Source organism: Epinephelus lanceolatus, chromosome 22 (genome assembly GCF_041903045.1).
Source record: "Epinephelus lanceolatus isolate andai-2023 chromosome 22, ASM4190304v1, whole genome shotgun sequence".
Classification (NCBI taxonomy): Eukaryota; Metazoa; Chordata; class Actinopteri; order Perciformes; family Serranidae; genus Epinephelus; species Epinephelus lanceolatus.
The window spans coordinates 32,220,203-32,234,555 of NC_135755.1; the positions used below are offsets into that span (position 1 = coordinate 32,220,203).

General features: G+C 47.1%; 36 non-coding genes across 36 annotated transcripts; all 36 read right to left on the reverse strand.

Annotated features, from left to right (window-relative positions):
• Positions 1-72: 72 nt before the first annotated feature.
• LOC144460311 (5S ribosomal RNA) lies at positions 73-191 on the reverse strand. Its single transcript, XR_013489027.1, has one exon. It is a non-coding gene; the product is annotated as a 5S ribosomal RNA (ribosomal RNA).
• A 265-nt stretch (positions 192-456) lies between these two features.
• LOC144461270 (5S ribosomal RNA) lies at positions 457-575 on the reverse strand. Its single transcript, XR_013489989.1, has one exon. It is a non-coding gene; the product is annotated as a 5S ribosomal RNA (ribosomal RNA).
• Positions 576-860: 285 nt separating this feature from the next.
• LOC144460312 (5S ribosomal RNA) lies at positions 861-979 on the reverse strand. Its single transcript, XR_013489028.1, has one exon. It is a non-coding gene; the product is annotated as a 5S ribosomal RNA (ribosomal RNA).
• Positions 980-1,244: 265 nt separating this feature from the next.
• LOC144461248 (5S ribosomal RNA) lies at positions 1,245-1,363 on the reverse strand. The gene has a single exon (XR_013489967.1). It is a non-coding gene; the product is annotated as a 5S ribosomal RNA (ribosomal RNA).
• Positions 1,364-1,648: 285 nt separating this feature from the next.
• LOC144460313 (5S ribosomal RNA) lies at positions 1,649-1,767 on the reverse strand. The gene has a single exon (XR_013489029.1). It is a non-coding gene; the product is annotated as a 5S ribosomal RNA (ribosomal RNA).
• Positions 1,768-2,052: 285 nt separating this feature from the next.
• Positions 2,053-2,171, reverse strand: LOC144460314 (5S ribosomal RNA). The gene has a single exon (XR_013489030.1). It is a non-coding gene; the product is annotated as a 5S ribosomal RNA (ribosomal RNA).
• Positions 2,172-2,456: 285 nt separating this feature from the next.
• On the reverse strand, positions 2,457-2,575 carry LOC144460315 (5S ribosomal RNA). The gene has a single exon (XR_013489031.1). It is a non-coding gene; the product is annotated as a 5S ribosomal RNA (ribosomal RNA).
• A 265-nt stretch (positions 2,576-2,840) lies between these two features.
• Positions 2,841-2,959, reverse strand: LOC144460907 (5S ribosomal RNA). The gene has a single exon (XR_013489626.1). It is a non-coding gene; the product is annotated as a 5S ribosomal RNA (ribosomal RNA).
• A 285-nt stretch (positions 2,960-3,244) lies between these two features.
• LOC144460316 (5S ribosomal RNA) lies at positions 3,245-3,363 on the reverse strand. Its single transcript, XR_013489032.1, has one exon. It is a non-coding gene; the product is annotated as a 5S ribosomal RNA (ribosomal RNA).
• Positions 3,364-3,648: 285 nt separating this feature from the next.
• Positions 3,649-3,767, reverse strand: LOC144460317 (5S ribosomal RNA). The gene has a single exon (XR_013489033.1). It is a non-coding gene; the product is annotated as a 5S ribosomal RNA (ribosomal RNA).
• A 285-nt stretch (positions 3,768-4,052) lies between these two features.
• Positions 4,053-4,171, reverse strand: LOC144460319 (5S ribosomal RNA). Its single transcript, XR_013489035.1, has one exon. It is a non-coding gene; the product is annotated as a 5S ribosomal RNA (ribosomal RNA).
• Positions 4,172-4,456: 285 nt separating this feature from the next.
• On the reverse strand, positions 4,457-4,575 carry LOC144460320 (5S ribosomal RNA). The gene has a single exon (XR_013489036.1). It is a non-coding gene; the product is annotated as a 5S ribosomal RNA (ribosomal RNA).
• Positions 4,576-4,860: 285 nt separating this feature from the next.
• LOC144460321 (5S ribosomal RNA) lies at positions 4,861-4,979 on the reverse strand. Its single transcript, XR_013489037.1, has one exon. It is a non-coding gene; the product is annotated as a 5S ribosomal RNA (ribosomal RNA).
• A 285-nt stretch (positions 4,980-5,264) lies between these two features.
• Positions 5,265-5,383, reverse strand: LOC144460322 (5S ribosomal RNA). Its single transcript, XR_013489038.1, has one exon. It is a non-coding gene; the product is annotated as a 5S ribosomal RNA (ribosomal RNA).
• A 285-nt stretch (positions 5,384-5,668) lies between these two features.
• On the reverse strand, positions 5,669-5,787 carry LOC144460323 (5S ribosomal RNA). Its single transcript, XR_013489039.1, has one exon. It is a non-coding gene; the product is annotated as a 5S ribosomal RNA (ribosomal RNA).
• A 285-nt stretch (positions 5,788-6,072) lies between these two features.
• Positions 6,073-6,191, reverse strand: LOC144460324 (5S ribosomal RNA). The gene has a single exon (XR_013489040.1). It is a non-coding gene; the product is annotated as a 5S ribosomal RNA (ribosomal RNA).
• Positions 6,192-6,456: 265 nt separating this feature from the next.
• Positions 6,457-6,575, reverse strand: LOC144461271 (5S ribosomal RNA). The gene has a single exon (XR_013489990.1). It is a non-coding gene; the product is annotated as a 5S ribosomal RNA (ribosomal RNA).
• A 285-nt stretch (positions 6,576-6,860) lies between these two features.
• On the reverse strand, positions 6,861-6,979 carry LOC144460325 (5S ribosomal RNA). Its single transcript, XR_013489041.1, has one exon. It is a non-coding gene; the product is annotated as a 5S ribosomal RNA (ribosomal RNA).
• A 265-nt stretch (positions 6,980-7,244) lies between these two features.
• Positions 7,245-7,363, reverse strand: LOC144461249 (5S ribosomal RNA). The gene has a single exon (XR_013489968.1). It is a non-coding gene; the product is annotated as a 5S ribosomal RNA (ribosomal RNA).
• A 285-nt stretch (positions 7,364-7,648) lies between these two features.
• Positions 7,649-7,767, reverse strand: LOC144460326 (5S ribosomal RNA). Its single transcript, XR_013489042.1, has one exon. It is a non-coding gene; the product is annotated as a 5S ribosomal RNA (ribosomal RNA).
• Positions 7,768-8,052: 285 nt separating this feature from the next.
• On the reverse strand, positions 8,053-8,171 carry LOC144460327 (5S ribosomal RNA). The gene has a single exon (XR_013489044.1). It is a non-coding gene; the product is annotated as a 5S ribosomal RNA (ribosomal RNA).
• Positions 8,172-8,456: 285 nt separating this feature from the next.
• LOC144460328 (5S ribosomal RNA) lies at positions 8,457-8,575 on the reverse strand. Its single transcript, XR_013489045.1, has one exon. It is a non-coding gene; the product is annotated as a 5S ribosomal RNA (ribosomal RNA).
• A 265-nt stretch (positions 8,576-8,840) lies between these two features.
• LOC144460909 (5S ribosomal RNA) lies at positions 8,841-8,959 on the reverse strand. The gene has a single exon (XR_013489628.1). It is a non-coding gene; the product is annotated as a 5S ribosomal RNA (ribosomal RNA).
• A 285-nt stretch (positions 8,960-9,244) lies between these two features.
• Positions 9,245-9,363, reverse strand: LOC144460330 (5S ribosomal RNA). Its single transcript, XR_013489047.1, has one exon. It is a non-coding gene; the product is annotated as a 5S ribosomal RNA (ribosomal RNA).
• Positions 9,364-9,648: 285 nt separating this feature from the next.
• On the reverse strand, positions 9,649-9,767 carry LOC144460331 (5S ribosomal RNA). Its single transcript, XR_013489048.1, has one exon. It is a non-coding gene; the product is annotated as a 5S ribosomal RNA (ribosomal RNA).
• A 285-nt stretch (positions 9,768-10,052) lies between these two features.
• On the reverse strand, positions 10,053-10,171 carry LOC144460332 (5S ribosomal RNA). The gene has a single exon (XR_013489050.1). It is a non-coding gene; the product is annotated as a 5S ribosomal RNA (ribosomal RNA).
• A 285-nt stretch (positions 10,172-10,456) lies between these two features.
• Positions 10,457-10,575, reverse strand: LOC144460333 (5S ribosomal RNA). The gene has a single exon (XR_013489051.1). It is a non-coding gene; the product is annotated as a 5S ribosomal RNA (ribosomal RNA).
• A 285-nt stretch (positions 10,576-10,860) lies between these two features.
• LOC144460334 (5S ribosomal RNA) lies at positions 10,861-10,979 on the reverse strand. Its single transcript, XR_013489052.1, has one exon. It is a non-coding gene; the product is annotated as a 5S ribosomal RNA (ribosomal RNA).
• A 265-nt stretch (positions 10,980-11,244) lies between these two features.
• LOC144460910 (5S ribosomal RNA) lies at positions 11,245-11,363 on the reverse strand. The gene has a single exon (XR_013489629.1). It is a non-coding gene; the product is annotated as a 5S ribosomal RNA (ribosomal RNA).
• Positions 11,364-11,648: 285 nt separating this feature from the next.
• Positions 11,649-11,767, reverse strand: LOC144460335 (5S ribosomal RNA). The gene has a single exon (XR_013489053.1). It is a non-coding gene; the product is annotated as a 5S ribosomal RNA (ribosomal RNA).
• A 285-nt stretch (positions 11,768-12,052) lies between these two features.
• LOC144460911 (5S ribosomal RNA) lies at positions 12,053-12,171 on the reverse strand. The gene has a single exon (XR_013489630.1). It is a non-coding gene; the product is annotated as a 5S ribosomal RNA (ribosomal RNA).
• Positions 12,172-12,456: 285 nt separating this feature from the next.
• Positions 12,457-12,575, reverse strand: LOC144460336 (5S ribosomal RNA). Its single transcript, XR_013489054.1, has one exon. It is a non-coding gene; the product is annotated as a 5S ribosomal RNA (ribosomal RNA).
• A 264-nt stretch (positions 12,576-12,839) lies between these two features.
• On the reverse strand, positions 12,840-12,958 carry LOC144461250 (5S ribosomal RNA). The gene has a single exon (XR_013489969.1). It is a non-coding gene; the product is annotated as a 5S ribosomal RNA (ribosomal RNA).
• Positions 12,959-13,243: 285 nt separating this feature from the next.
• LOC144460337 (5S ribosomal RNA) lies at positions 13,244-13,362 on the reverse strand. The gene has a single exon (XR_013489055.1). It is a non-coding gene; the product is annotated as a 5S ribosomal RNA (ribosomal RNA).
• A 285-nt stretch (positions 13,363-13,647) lies between these two features.
• On the reverse strand, positions 13,648-13,766 carry LOC144460338 (5S ribosomal RNA). The gene has a single exon (XR_013489056.1). It is a non-coding gene; the product is annotated as a 5S ribosomal RNA (ribosomal RNA).
• Positions 13,767-14,051: 285 nt separating this feature from the next.
• LOC144460339 (5S ribosomal RNA) lies at positions 14,052-14,170 on the reverse strand. Its single transcript, XR_013489057.1, has one exon. It is a non-coding gene; the product is annotated as a 5S ribosomal RNA (ribosomal RNA).
• Between the last annotated feature and the right edge of the window lie 183 nt (positions 14,171-14,353).

Consider the following 14,353-nt stretch of genomic DNA (forward strand, 5'->3'; position numbering starts at 1 on the left):
TGCTGTTTTCCAAGGAGCTGGCTCCAGTAAAGGAGGAGCAGCGCCCTCTGCTGATGAAAGGTGAGAATAAAAAGCTTACAGCACCGGGTATTCCCAGGCGGTCTCCCATCCAAGTACTGACCCGGCCCGACCCTGCTTAGCTTCCGAGATCGGACGAGATCGGGCGTATTCAGGGTGGTATGGCCGTAAGCCATGGAAGAGCATGCACGCACGCCACTTATAGATGGTAAAACATCAGCAAGGGTGGATGGCAAATGGTAATCTGTCATTTTCATGCACTCAACAAGCGCCATGACAAGACCCACACGCCATTTAGTTTTCAGTTAATGCACATATACTCACTGACAAATTAAAAAAAAAAAAAAAAGAGAGTTTGTCCACTGGTGCTGTTTTCCAAGGAGCTGGCTCCAGTAAAGGAGGAGCAGCGCCCTCTGCTGATGAAAGGTGAGAATAAAAAGCTTACAGCACCGGGTATTCCCAGGCGGTCTCCAATGCAAGTACTGACCCGGCCCGACCCTGCTTAGCTTCCGAGATCGGACGAGATCGGGCATATTCAGGGTGGTATGGCCGTAAGCAATGGAAGAGCATGTACGTACGCCATTTATAGATGGTAAAACAGCAGCAAGGGTGGATGGCAAATGGTAATCTGTCATTTTCCTGCACTCAACAAGCACCATGACAAGACCCACATGCCATTTAGTTTTGAGTTAATGCACATATACTCATTGAGAAATTAAAAAAAACAAAAAAGGAAAAAAAAGGGAAAAAAAGGAGAGTTTGTCCACTGGTGCTGTTTTCCAAGGAGCTGGCTCCAGTAAAGGAGGAGCAGCGCCCTCTGCTGATGAAAGGTGAGAATAAAAAGCTTACAGCACCGGGTATTCCCAGGCGGTCTCCCATCCAAGTACTGACCCGGCCCGACCCTGCTTAGCTTCCGAGATCGGACGAGATCGGGCGTATTCAGGGTGGTATGGCCGTAAGCCACGGAAGAGCATGCACGCACGCCATTTATAGATGGTAAAACATCAGCAAGGGTGGATGGCAAATGGTAATCTGTCATTTTCCTGCACTCACGAAGCGCCATGACAAGACCCATACGCCATTTAGTTTTCAGTTAATGCACATATACTCACTGACAAATTAAAAAAAAAAAAAAAAGAGAGTTTGTCCACTGGTGCTGTTTTCCAAGGAGCTGGCTCCAGTAAAGGAGGAGCAGCGCCCTCTGCTGATGAAAGGTGAGAATAAAAAGCTTACAGCACCGGGTATTCCCAGGCGGTCTCCAATGCAAGTACTGACCCGGCCCGACCCTGCTTAGCTTCCGAGATCGGACGAGATCGGGCGTATTCAGGGTGGTATGGCCGTAAGCAATGGAAGAGCATGTACGTACGCCATTTATAGATGGTAAAACAGCAGCAAGGGTGGATGGCAAATGGTAATCTGTCATTTTCCTGCACTCAACAAGCACCATGACAAGACCCACATGCCATTTAGTTTTGAGTTAATGCACATATACTCATTGAGAAATTAAAAAAAACAAAAAAGGAAAAAAAAGGGAAAAAAAGGAGAGTTTGTCCATTGGTGCTGTTTTCCAAGGAGCTGGCTCCAGTAAAGGAGGAGCAGCGCCCTCTGCTGATGAAAGGTGAGAATAAAAAGCTTACAGCACCGGGTATTCCCAGGCGGTCTCCCATCCAAGTACTGACCCGGCCCGACCCTGCTTAGCTTCCGAGATCGGACGAGATCGGGCGTATTCAGGGTGGTATGGCCGTAAGCCATGGAAGAGCATGCACGCACGCCATTTATAGATGGTAAAACATCAGCAAGGGTGGATGGCAAATGGTAATCTGTCATTTTCCTGCACTCAACAAGCACCATGACAAGACCCACACGCCATTTAGTTTTGAGTTAATGCACATATACTCATTGAGAAATTAAAAAAAACAAAAAAGGAAAAAAAAGGGAAAAAAAGGAGAGTTTGTCCACTGGTGCTGTTTTCCAAGGAGCTGGCTCCAGTAAAGGAGGAGCAGCGCCCTCTGCTGATGAAAGGTGAGAATAAAAAGCTTACAGCACCGGGTATTCCCAGGCGGTCTCCCATCCAAGTACTGACCCGGCCCGACCCTGCTTAGCTTCCGAGATCGGACGAGATCGGGCGTATTCAGGGTGGTATGGCCGTAAGCCATGGAAGAGCATGCACGCACGCCATTTATAGATGGTAAAACATCAGCAAGGGTGGATGGCAAATGGTAATCTGTCATTTTCCTGCACTCAACAAGCACCATGACAAGACCCACACGCCATTTAGTTTTGAGTTAATGCACATATACTCATTGAGAAATTAAAAAAAACAAAAAAGGAAAAAAAAGGGAAAAAAAGGAGAGTTTGTCCATTGGTGCTGTTTTCCAAGGAGCTGGCTCCAGTAAAGGAGGAGCAGCGCCCTCTGCTGATGAAAGGTGAGAATAAAAAGCTTACAGCACCGGGTATTCCCAGGCGGTCTCCCATCCAAGTACTGACCCGGCCCGACCCTGCTTAGCTTCCGAGATCGGACGAGATCGGGCGTATTCAGGGTGGTATGGCCGTAAGCCATGGAAGAGCATGCACGCACGCCATTTATAGATGGTAAAACATCAGCAAGGGTGGATGGCAAATGGTAATCTGTCATTTTCCTGCACTCAACAAGCGCCATGACAAGACCCACACACCATTTAGTTTTCAGTTAATGCACATATACTCACTGACAAATTAAAAAAAAAAAAAAAAGAGAGTTTGTCCACTGGTGCTGTTTTCCAAGGAGCTGGCTCCAGTAAAGGAGGAGCAGCGCCCTCTGCTGATGAAAGGTGAGAATAAAAAGCTTACAGCACCGGGTATTCCCAGGCGGTCTCCCATGCAAGTACTGACCCGGCCCGACCCTGCTTAGCTTCCGAGATCGGACGAGATCGGGCGTATTCAGGGTGGTATGGCCGTAAGCAATGGAAGAGCATGTACGTACGCCATTTATAGATGGTAAAACAGCAGCAAGGGTGGATGGCAAATGGTAATCTGTCATTTTCCTGCACTCAACAAGCACCATGACAAGACCCACATGCCATTTAGTTTTGAGTTAATGCACATATACTCATTGAGAAATTAAAAAAAACAAAAAAGGAAAAAAAAGGGAAAAAAAGGAGAGTTTGTCCATTGGTGCTGTTTTCCAAGGAGCTGGCTCCAGTAAAGGAGGAGCAGCGCCCTCTGCTGATGAAAGGTGAGAATAAAAAGCTTACAGCACCGGGTATTCCCAGGCGGTCTCCCATCCAAGTACTGACCCGGCCCGACCCTGCTTAGCTTCCGAGATCGGACGAGATCGGGCGTATTCAGGGTGGTATGGCCGTAAGCCATGGAAGAGCATGCACGCACGCCATTTATAGATGGTAAAACATCAGCAAGGGTGGATGGCAAATGGTAATCTGTCATTTTCCTGCACTCAACAAGCACCATGACAAGACCCACACGCCATTTAGTTTTGAGTTAATGCACATATACTCATTGAGAAATTAAAAAAAACAAAAAAGGAAAAAAAAGGGAAAAAAAGGAGAATTTGTCCACTGGTGCTGTTTTCCAAGGAGCTGGCTCCAGTAAAGGAGGAGCAGCGCCCTCTGCTGATGAAAGGTGAGAATAAAAAGCTTACAGCACCGGGTATTCCCAGGCGGTCTCCCATCCAAGTACTGACCCGGCCCGACCCTGCTTAGCTTCCGAGATCGGACGAGATCGGGCGTATTCAGGGTGGTATGGCCGTAAGCAATGGAAGAGCATGTACGTACGCCATTTATAGATGGTAAAACAGCAGCAAGGGTGGATGGCAAATGGTAATCTGTCATTTTCCTGCACTCAACAAGCACCATGACAAGACCCACATGCCATTTAGTTTTGAGTTAATGCACATATACTCATTGAGAAATTAAAAAAAACAAAAAAGGAAAAAAAAGGGAAAAAAAGGAGAGTTTGTCCATTGGTGCTGTTTTCCAAGGAGCTGGCTCCAGTAAAGGAGGAGCAGCGCCCTCTGCTGATGAAAGGTGAGAATAAAAAGCTTACAGCACCGGGTATTCCCAGGCGGTCTCCCATCCAAGTACTGACCCGGCCCGACCCTGCTTAGCTTCCGAGATCGGACGAGATCGGGCGTATTCAGGGTGGTATGGCCGTAAGCCATGGAAGAGCATGCACGCACGCCATTTATAGATGGTAAAACATCAGCAAGGGTGGATGGCAAATGGTAATCTGTCATTTTCCTGCACTCAACAAGCACCATGACAAGACCCACACGCCATTTAGTTTTGAGTTAATGCACATATACTCATTGAGAAATTAAAAAAAACAAAAAAGGAAAAAAAAGGGAAAAAAAGGAGAGTTTGTCCACTGGTGCTGTTTTCCAAGGAGCTGGCTCCAGTAAAGGAGGAGCAGCGCCCTCTGCTGATGAAAGGTGAGAATAAAAAGCTTACAGCACCGGGTATTCCCAGGCGGTCTCCCATCCAAGTACTGACCCGGCCCGACCCTGCTTAGCTTCCGAGATCGGACGAGATCGGGCGTATTCAGGGTGGTATGGCCGTAAGCCATGGAAGAGCATGCACGCACGCCATTTATAGATGGTAAAACATCAGCAAGGGTGGATGGCAAATGGTAATCTGTCATTTTCCTGCACTCAACAAGCACCATGACAAGACCCACACGCCATTTAGTTTTGAGTTAATGCACATATACTCATTGAGAAATTAAAAAAAACAAAAAAGGAAAAAAAAGGGAAAAAAAGGAGAGTTTGTCCACTGGTGCTGTTTTCCAAGGAGCTGGCTCCAGTAAAGGAGGAGCAGCGCCCTCTGCTGATGAAAGGTGAGAATAAAAAGCTTACAGCACCGGGTATTCCCAGGCGGTCTCCCATCCAAGTACTGACCCGGCCCGACCCTGCTTAGCTTCCGAGATCGGACGAGATCGGGCGTATTCAGGGTGGTATGGCCGTAAGCAATGGAAGAGCATGTACGTACGCCATTTATAGATGGTAAAACAGCAGCAAGGGTGGATGGCAAATGGTAATCTGTCATTTTCCTGCACTCAACAAGCACCATGACAAGACCCACATGCCATTTAGTTTTGAGTTAATGCACATATACTCATTGAGAAATTAAAAAAAACAAAAAAGGAAAAAAAAGGGAAAAAAAGGAGAGTTTGTCCATTGGTGCTGTTTTCCAAGGAGCTGGCTCCAGTAAAGGAGGAGCAGCGCCCTCTGCTGATGAAAGGTGAGAATAAAAAGCTTACAGCACCGGGTATTCCCAGGCGGTCTCCCATCCAAGTACTGACCCGGCCCGACCCTGCTTAGCTTCCGAGATCGGACGAGATCGGGCGTATTCAGGGTGGTATGGCCGTAAGCCATGGAAGAGCATGCACGCACGCCATTTATAGATGGTAAAACATCAGCAAGGGTGGATGGCAAATGGTAATCTGTCATTTTCCTGCACTCAACAAGCACCATGACAAGACCCACACGCCATTTAGTTTTGAGTTAATGCACATATACTCATTGAGAAATTAAAAAAAACAAAAAAGGAAAAAAAAGGGAAAAAAAGGAGAATTTGTCCACTGGTGCTGTTTTCCAAGGAGCTGGCTCCAGTAAAGGAGGAGCAGCGCCCTCTGCTGATGAAAGGTGAGAATAAAAAGCTTACAGCACCGGGTATTCCCAGGCGGTCTCCCATCCAAGTACTGACCCGGCCCGACCCTGCTTAGCTTCCGAGATCGGACGAGATCGGGCGTATTCAGGGTGGTATGGCCGTAAGCCATGGAAGAGCATGCACGCACGCCATTTATAGATGGTAAAACATCAGCAAGGGTGGATGGCAAATGGTAATCTGTCATTTTCCTGCACTCAACAAGCACCATGACAAGACCCACACGCCATTTAGTTTTGAGTTAATGCACATATACTCATTGAGAAATTAAAAAAAACAAAAAAGGAAAAAAAAGGGAAAAAAAGGAGAGTTTGTCCACTGGTGCTGTTTTCCAAGGAGCTGGCTCCAGTAAAGGAGGAGCAGCGCCCTCTGCTGATGAAAGGTGAGAATAAAAAGCTTACAGCACCGGGTATTCCCAGGCGGTCTCCCATCCAAGTACTGACCCGGCCCGACCCTGCTTAGCTTCCGAGATCGGACGAGATCGGGCGTATTCAGGGTGGTATGGCCGTAAGCCATGGAAGAGCATGCACGCACGCCACTTATAGATGGTAAAACATCAGCAAGGGTGGATGGCAAATGGTAATCTGTCATTTTCATGCACTCAACAAGCGCCATGACAAGACCCACACGCCATTTAGTTTTCAGTTAATGCACATATACTCACTGACAAATTAAAAAAAAAAAAAAAAGAGAGTTTGTCCACTGGTGCTGTTTTCCAAGGAGCTGGCTCCAGTAAAGGAGGAGCAGCGCCCTCTGCTGATGAAAGGTGAGAATAAAAAGCTTACAGCACCGGGTATTCCCAGGCGGTCTCCAATGCAAGTACTGACCCGGCCCGACCCTGCTTAGCTTCCGAGATCGGACGAGATCGGGCATATTCAGGGTGGTATGGCCGTAAGCAATGGAAGAGCATGTACGTACGCCATTTATAGATGGTAAAACAGCAGCAAGGGTGGATGGCAAATGGTAATCTGTCATTTTCCTGCACTCAACAAGCACCATGACAAGACCCACATGCCATTTAGTTTTGAGTTAATGCACATATACTCATTGAGAAATTAAAAAAAACAAAAAAGGAAAAAAAAGGGAAAAAAAGGAGAGTTTGTCCACTGGTGCTGTTTTCCAAGGAGCTGGCTCCAGTAAAGGAGGAGCAGCGCCCTCTGCTGATGAAAGGTGAGAATAAAAAGCTTACAGCACCGGGTATTCCCAGGCGGTCTCCCATCCAAGTACTGACCCGGCCCGACCCTGCTTAGCTTCCGAGATCGGACGAGATCGGGCGTATTCAGGGTGGTATGGCCGTAAGCCACGGAAGAGCATGCACGCACGCCATTTATAGATGGTAAAACATCAGCAAGGGTGGATGGCAAATGGTAATCTGTCATTTTCCTGCACTCACGAAGCGCCATGACAAGACCCATACGCCATTTAGTTTTCAGTTAATGCACATATACTCACTGACAAATTAAAAAAAAAAAAAAAAGAGAGTTTGTCCACTGGTGCTGTTTTCCAAGGAGCTGGCTCCAGTAAAGGAGGAGCAGCGCCCTCTGCTGATGAAAGGTGAGAATAAAAAGCTTACAGCACCGGGTATTCCCAGGCGGTCTCCAATGCAAGTACTGACCCGGCCCGACCCTGCTTAGCTTCCGAGATCGGACGAGATCGGGCGTATTCAGGGTGGTATGGCCGTAAGCAATGGAAGAGCATGTACGTACGCCATTTATAGATGGTAAAACAGCAGCAAGGGTGGATGGCAAATGGTAATCTGTCATTTTCCTGCACTCAACAAGCACCATGACAAGACCCACATGCCATTTAGTTTTGAGTTAATGCACATATACTCATTGAGAAATTAAAAAAAACAAAAAAGGAAAAAAAAGGGAAAAAAAGGAGAGTTTGTCCATTGGTGCTGTTTTCCAAGGAGCTGGCTCCAGTAAAGGAGGAGCAGCGCCCTCTGCTGATGAAAGGTGAGAATAAAAAGCTTACAGCACCGGGTATTCCCAGGCGGTCTCCCATCCAAGTACTGACCCGGCCCGACCCTGCTTAGCTTCCGAGATCGGACGAGATCGGGCGTATTCAGGGTGGTATGGCCGTAAGCCATGGAAGAGCATGCACGCACGCCATTTATAGATGGTAAAACATCAGCAAGGGTGGATGGCAAATGGTAATCTGTCATTTTCCTGCACTCAACAAGCACCATGACAAGACCCACACGCCATTTAGTTTTGAGTTAATGCACATATACTCATTGAGAAATTAAAAAAAACAAAAAAGGAAAAAAAAGGGAAAAAAAGGAGAGTTTGTCCACTGGTGCTGTTTTCCAAGGAGCTGGCTCCAGTAAAGGAGGAGCAGCGCCCTCTGCTGATGAAAGGTGAGAATAAAAAGCTTACAGCACCGGGTATTCCCAGGCGGTCTCCCATCCAAGTACTGACCCGGCCCGACCCTGCTTAGCTTCCGAGATCGGACGAGATCGGGCGTATTCAGGGTGGTATGGCCGTAAGCCATGGAAGAGCATGCACGCACGCCATTTATAGATGGTAAAACATCAGCAAGGGTGGATGGCAAATGGTAATCTGTCATTTTCCTGCACTCAACAAGCACCATGACAAGACCCACACGCCATTTAGTTTTGAGTTAATGCACATATACTCATTGAGAAATTAAAAAAAACAAAAAAGGAAAAAAAAGGGAAAAAAAGGAGAGTTTGTCCACTGGTGCTGTTTTCCAAGGAGCTGGCTCCAGTAAAGGAGGAGCAGCGCCCTCTGCTGATGAAAGGTGAGAATAAAAAGCTTACAGCACCGGGTATTCCCAGGCGGTCTCCCATCCAAGTACTGACCCGGCCCGACCCTGCTTAGCTTCCGAGATCGGACGAGATCGGGCGTATTCAGGGTGGTATGGCCGTAAGCCATGGAAGAGCATGCACGCACGCCATTTATAGATGGTAAAACATCAGCAAGGGTGGATGGCAAATGGTAATCTGTCATTTTCCTGCACTCAACAAGCGCCATGACAAGACCCACACACCATTTAGTTTTCAGTTAATGCACATATACTCACTGACAAATTAAAAAAAAAAAAAAAAGAGAGTTTGTCCACTGGTGCTGTTTTCCAAGGAGCTGGCTCCAGTAAAGGAGGAGCAGCGCCCTCTGCTGATGAAAGGTGAGAATAAAAAGCTTACAGCACCGGGTATTCCCAGGCGGTCTCCCATGCAAGTACTGACCCGGCCCGACCCTGCTTAGCTTCCGAGATCGGACGAGATCGGGCGTATTCAGGGTGGTATGGCCGTAAGCAATGGAAGAGCATGTACGTACGCCATTTATAGATGGTAAAACAGCAGCAAGGGTGGATGGCAAATGGTAATCTGTCATTTTCCTGCACTCAACAAGCACCATGACAAGACCCACATGCCATTTAGTTTTGAGTTAATGCACATATACTCATTGAGAAATTAAAAAAAACAAAAAAGGAAAAAAAAGGGAAAAAAAGGAGAGTTTGTCCATTGGTGCTGTTTTCCAAGGAGCTGGCTCCAGTAAAGGAGGAGCAGCGCCCTCTGCTGATGAAAGGTGAGAATAAAAAGCTTACAGCACCGGGTATTCCCAGGCGGTCTCCCATCCAAGTACTGACCCGGCCCGACCCTGCTTAGCTTCCGAGATCGGACGAGATCGGGCGTATTCAGGGTGGTATGGCCGTAAGCCATGGAAGAGCATGCACGCACGCCATTTATAGATGGTAAAACATCAGCAAGGGTGGATGGCAAATGGTAATCTGTCATTTTCCTGCACTCAACAAGCACCATGACAAGACCCACACGCCATTTAGTTTTGAGTTAATGCACATATACTCATTGAGAAATTAAAAAAAACAAAAAAGGAAAAAAAAGGGAAAAAAAGGAGAATTTGTCCACTGGTGCTGTTTTCCAAGGAGCTGGCTCCAGTAAAGGAGGAGCAGCGCCCTCTGCTGATGAAAGGTGAGAATAAAAAGCTTACAGCACCGGGTATTCCCAGGCGGTCTCCCATCCAAGTACTGACCCGGCCCGACCCTGCTTAGCTTCCGAGATCGGACGAGATCGGGCGTATTCAGGGTGGTATGGCCGTAAGCAATGGAAGAGCATGTACGTACGCCATTTATAGATGGTAAAACAGCAGCAAGGGTGGATGGCAAATGGTAATCTGTCATTTTCCTGCACTCAACAAGCACCATGACAAGACCCACATGCCATTTAGTTTTGAGTTAATGCACATATACTCATTGAGAAATTAAAAAAAACAAAAAAGGAAAAAAAAGGGAAAAAAAGGAGAGTTTGTCCATTGGTGCTGTTTTCCAAGGAGCTGGCTCCAGTAAAGGAGGAGCAGCGCCCTCTGCTGATGAAAGGTGAGAATAAAAAGCTTACAGCACCGGGTATTCCCAGGCGGTCTCCCATCCAAGTACTGACCCGGCCCGACCCTGCTTAGCTTCCGAGATCGGACGAGATCGGGCGTATTCAGGGTGGTATGGCCGTAAGCCATGGAAGAGCATGCACGCACGCCATTTATAGATGGTAAAACATCAGCAAGGGTGGATGGCAAATGGTAATCTGTCATTTTCCTGCACTCAACAAGCACCATGACAAGACCCACACGCCATTTAGTTTTGAGTTAATGCACATATACTCATTGAGAAATTAAAAAAAACAAAAAAGGAAAAAAAAGGGAAAAAAAGGAGAGTTTGTCCACTGGTGCTGTTTTCCAAGGAGCTGGCTCCAGTAAAGGAGGAGCAGCGCCCTCTGCTGATGAAAGGTGAGAATAAAAAGCTTACAGCACCGGGTATTCCCAGGCGGTCTCCCATCCAAGTACTGACCCGGCCCGACCCTGCTTAGCTTCCGAGATCGGACGAGATCGGGCGTATTCAGGGTGGTATGGCCGTAAGCCATGGAAGAGCATGCACGCACGCCATTTATAGATGGTAAAACATCAGCAAGGGTGGATGGCAAATGGTAATCTGTCATTTTCCTGCACTCAACAAGCACCATGACAAGACCCACACGCCATTTAGTTTTGAGTTAATGCACATATACTCATTGAGAAATTAAAAAAAACAAAAAAGGAAAAAAAAGGGAAAAAAAGGAGAGTTTGTCCACTGGTGCTGTTTTCCAAGGAGCTGGCTCCAGTAAAGGAGGAGCAGCGCCCTCTGCTGATGAAAGGTGAGAATAAAAAGCTTACAGCACCGGGTATTCCCAGGCGGTCTCCCATCCAAGTACTGACCCGGCCCGACCCTGCTTAGCTTCCGAGATCGGACGAGATCGGGCGTATTCAGGGTGGTATGGCCGTAAGCCATGGAAGAGCATGCACGCACGCCATTTATAGATGGTAAAACATCAGCAAGGGTGGATGGCAAATGGTAATCTGTCATTTTCCTGCACTCAACAAGCGCCATGACAAGACCCACACACCATTTAGTTTTCAGTTAATGCACATATACTCACTGACAAATTAAAACAAAAAAAAAAAGAGAGTTTGTCCACTGGTGCTGTTTTCCAAGGAGCTGGCTCCAGTAAAGGAGGAGCAGTGCCCTCTGCTGATGAAAGGTGAGAATAAAAAGCTTACAGCACCGGGTATTCCCAGGCGGTCTCCCATGCAAGTACTGACCCGGCCCGACCCTGCTTAGCTTCCGAGATCGGACGAGATCGGGCGTATTCAGGGTGGTATGGCCGTAAGCAATGGAAGAGCATGTACGTACGCCATTTATAGATGGTAAAACAGCAGCAAGGGTGGATGGCAAATGGTAATCTGTCATTTTCCTGCACTCAACAAGCACCATGACAAGACCCACATGCCATTTAGTTTTGAGTTAATGCACATATACTCATTGAGAAATTAAAAAAAACAAAAAAGGAAAAAAAAGGGAAAAAAAGGAGAGTTTGTCCATTGGTGCTGTTTTCCAAGGAGCTGGCTCCAGTAAAGGAGGAGCAGCGCCCTCTGCTGATGAAAGGTGAGAATAAAAAGCTTACAGCACCGGGTATTCCCAGGCGGTCTCCCATCCAAGTACTGACCCGGCCCGACCCTGCTTAGCTTCCGAGATCGGACGAGATCGGGCGTATTCAGGGTGGTATGGCCGTAAGCCATGGAAGAGCATGCACGCACGCCATTTATAGATGGTAAAACATCAGCAAGGGTGGATGGCAAATGGTAATCTGTCATTTTCCTGCACTCAACAAGCACCATGACAAGACCCACATGCCATTTAGTTTTGAGTTAATGCACATATACTCATTGAGAAATTAAAAAAAACAAAAAAGGAAAAAAAAGGGAAAAAAAGGAGAGTTTGTCCACTGGTGCTGTTTTCCAAGGAGCTGGCTCCAGTAAAGGAGGAGCAGCGCCCTCTGCTGATGAAAGGTGAGAATAAAAAGCTTACAGCACCGGGTATTCCCAGGCGGTCTCCCATGCAAGTACTGACCCGGCCCGACCCTGCTTAGCTTCCGAGATCGGACGAGATCGGGCGTATTCAGGGTGGTATGGCCGTAAGCAATGGAAGAGCATGTACGTACGCCATTTATAGATGGTAAAACAGCAGCAAGGGTGGATGGCAAATGGTAATCTGTCATTTTCCTGCACTCAACAAGCACCATGACAAGACCCACATGCCATTTAGTTTTGAGTTAATGCACATATACTCATTGAGAAATTAAAAAAAACAAAAAAGGAAAAAAAAGGGAAAAAAAGGAGAGTTTGTCCACTGGTGCTGTTTTCCAAGGAGCTGGCTCCAGTAAAGGAGGAGCAGCGCCCTCTGCTGATGAAAGGTGAGAATAAAAAGCTTACAGCACCGGGTATTCCCAGGCGGTCTCCCATCCAAGTACTGACCCGGCCCGACCCTGCTTAGCTTCCGAGATCGGACGAGATCGGGCGTATTCAGGGTGGTATGGCCGTAAGCCATGGAAGAGCATGCACGCACGCCATTTATAGATGGTAAAACATCAGCAAGGGTGGATGGCAAATGGTAATCTGTCATTTTCCTGCACTCACGAAGCGCCATGACAAGACCCATACGCCATTTAGTTTTCAGTTAATGCACATATACTCACTGACAAATTAAAAAAAAAAAAAAAGAGAGTTTGTCCACTGGTGCTGTTTTCCAAGGAGCTGGCTCCAGTAAAGGAGGAGCAGCGCCCTCTGCTGATGAAAGGTGAGAATAAAAAGCTTACAGCACCGGGTATTCCCAGGCGGTCTCCAATGCAAGTACTGACCCGGCCCGACCCTGCTTAGCTTCCGAGATCGGACGAGATCGGGCGTATTCAGGGTGGTATGGCCGTAAGCAATGGAAGAGCATGTACGTACGCCATTTATAGATGGTAAAACAGCAGCAAGGGTGGATGGCAAATGGTAATCTGTCATTTTCCTGCACTCAACAAGCACCATGACAAGACCCACACGCCATTTAGTTTTGAGTTAATGCACATATACTCATTGAGAAATTAAAAAAAACAAAAAAGGAAAAAAAAGGGAAAAAAAGGAGAGTTTGTCCACTGGTGCTGTTTTCCAAGGAGCTGGCTCCAGTAAAGGAGGAGCAGCGCCCTCTGCTGATGAAAGGTGAGAATAAAAAGCTTACAGCACCGGGTATTCCCAGGCGGTCTCCCATCCAAGTACTGACCCGGCCCGACCCTGCTTAGCTTCCGAGATCGGACGAGATCGGGCGTATTCAGGGTGGTATGGCCGTAAGCCACGGAAGAGCATGCACGCACGCCATTTATAGATGGTAAAACATCAGCAAGGGTGGATGGCAAATGGTAATCTGTCATTTTCCTGCACTCAACAAGCACCATGACAAGACCCACACGCCATTTAGTTTTGAGTTAATGCACATATACTCATTGAGAAATTAAAAAAAACAAAAAAGGAAAAAAAAGGGAAAAAAAGGAGAGTTTGTCCACTGGTGCTGTTTTCCAAGGAGCTGGTTCCAGTAAAGGAGGAGCAGCGCCCTCTGCTGATGAAAGGTGAGAATAAAAAGCTTACAGCACCGGGTATTCCCAGGCGGTCTCCCATCCAAGTACTGACCCGGCCCGACCCTGCTTAGCTTCCGAGATCGGACGAGATCGGGCGTATTCAGGGTGGTATGGCCGTAAGCCATGGAAGAGCATGCACGCACGCCATTTATAGATGGTAAAACATCAGCAAGGGTGGATGGCAAATGGTAATCTGTCATTTTCCTGCACTCAACAAGCACCATGACAAGACCCACACGCCATTTAGTTTTGAGTTAATGCACATATACTCATTGAGAAATTAAAAAAAACAAAAAAGGAAAAAAAAGGGAAAAAAAGGAGAGTTTGTCCACTGGTGCTGTTTTCCAAGGAGCTGGCTCCAGTAAAGGAGGAGCAGCGCCCTCTGCTGATGAAAGGTGAGAATAAAAAGCTTACAGCACCGGGTATTCCCAGGCGGTCTCCCATCCAAGTACTGACCCGGCCCGACCCTGCTTAGCTTCCGAGATCGGACGAGATCGGGCGTATTCAGGGTGGTATGGCCGTAAGCCATGGAAGAGCATGCACGCACGCCATTTATAGATGGTAAAACATCAGCAAGGGTGGATGGCAAATGGTAATCTGTCATTTTCCTGCACTCAACAAGCACCATGACAAGACCCACACGCCATTTAGTTTTGAGTTAATGCACATATACTTATTGAGAAATTAAAAAAAACAAAAAAGGAAAAAA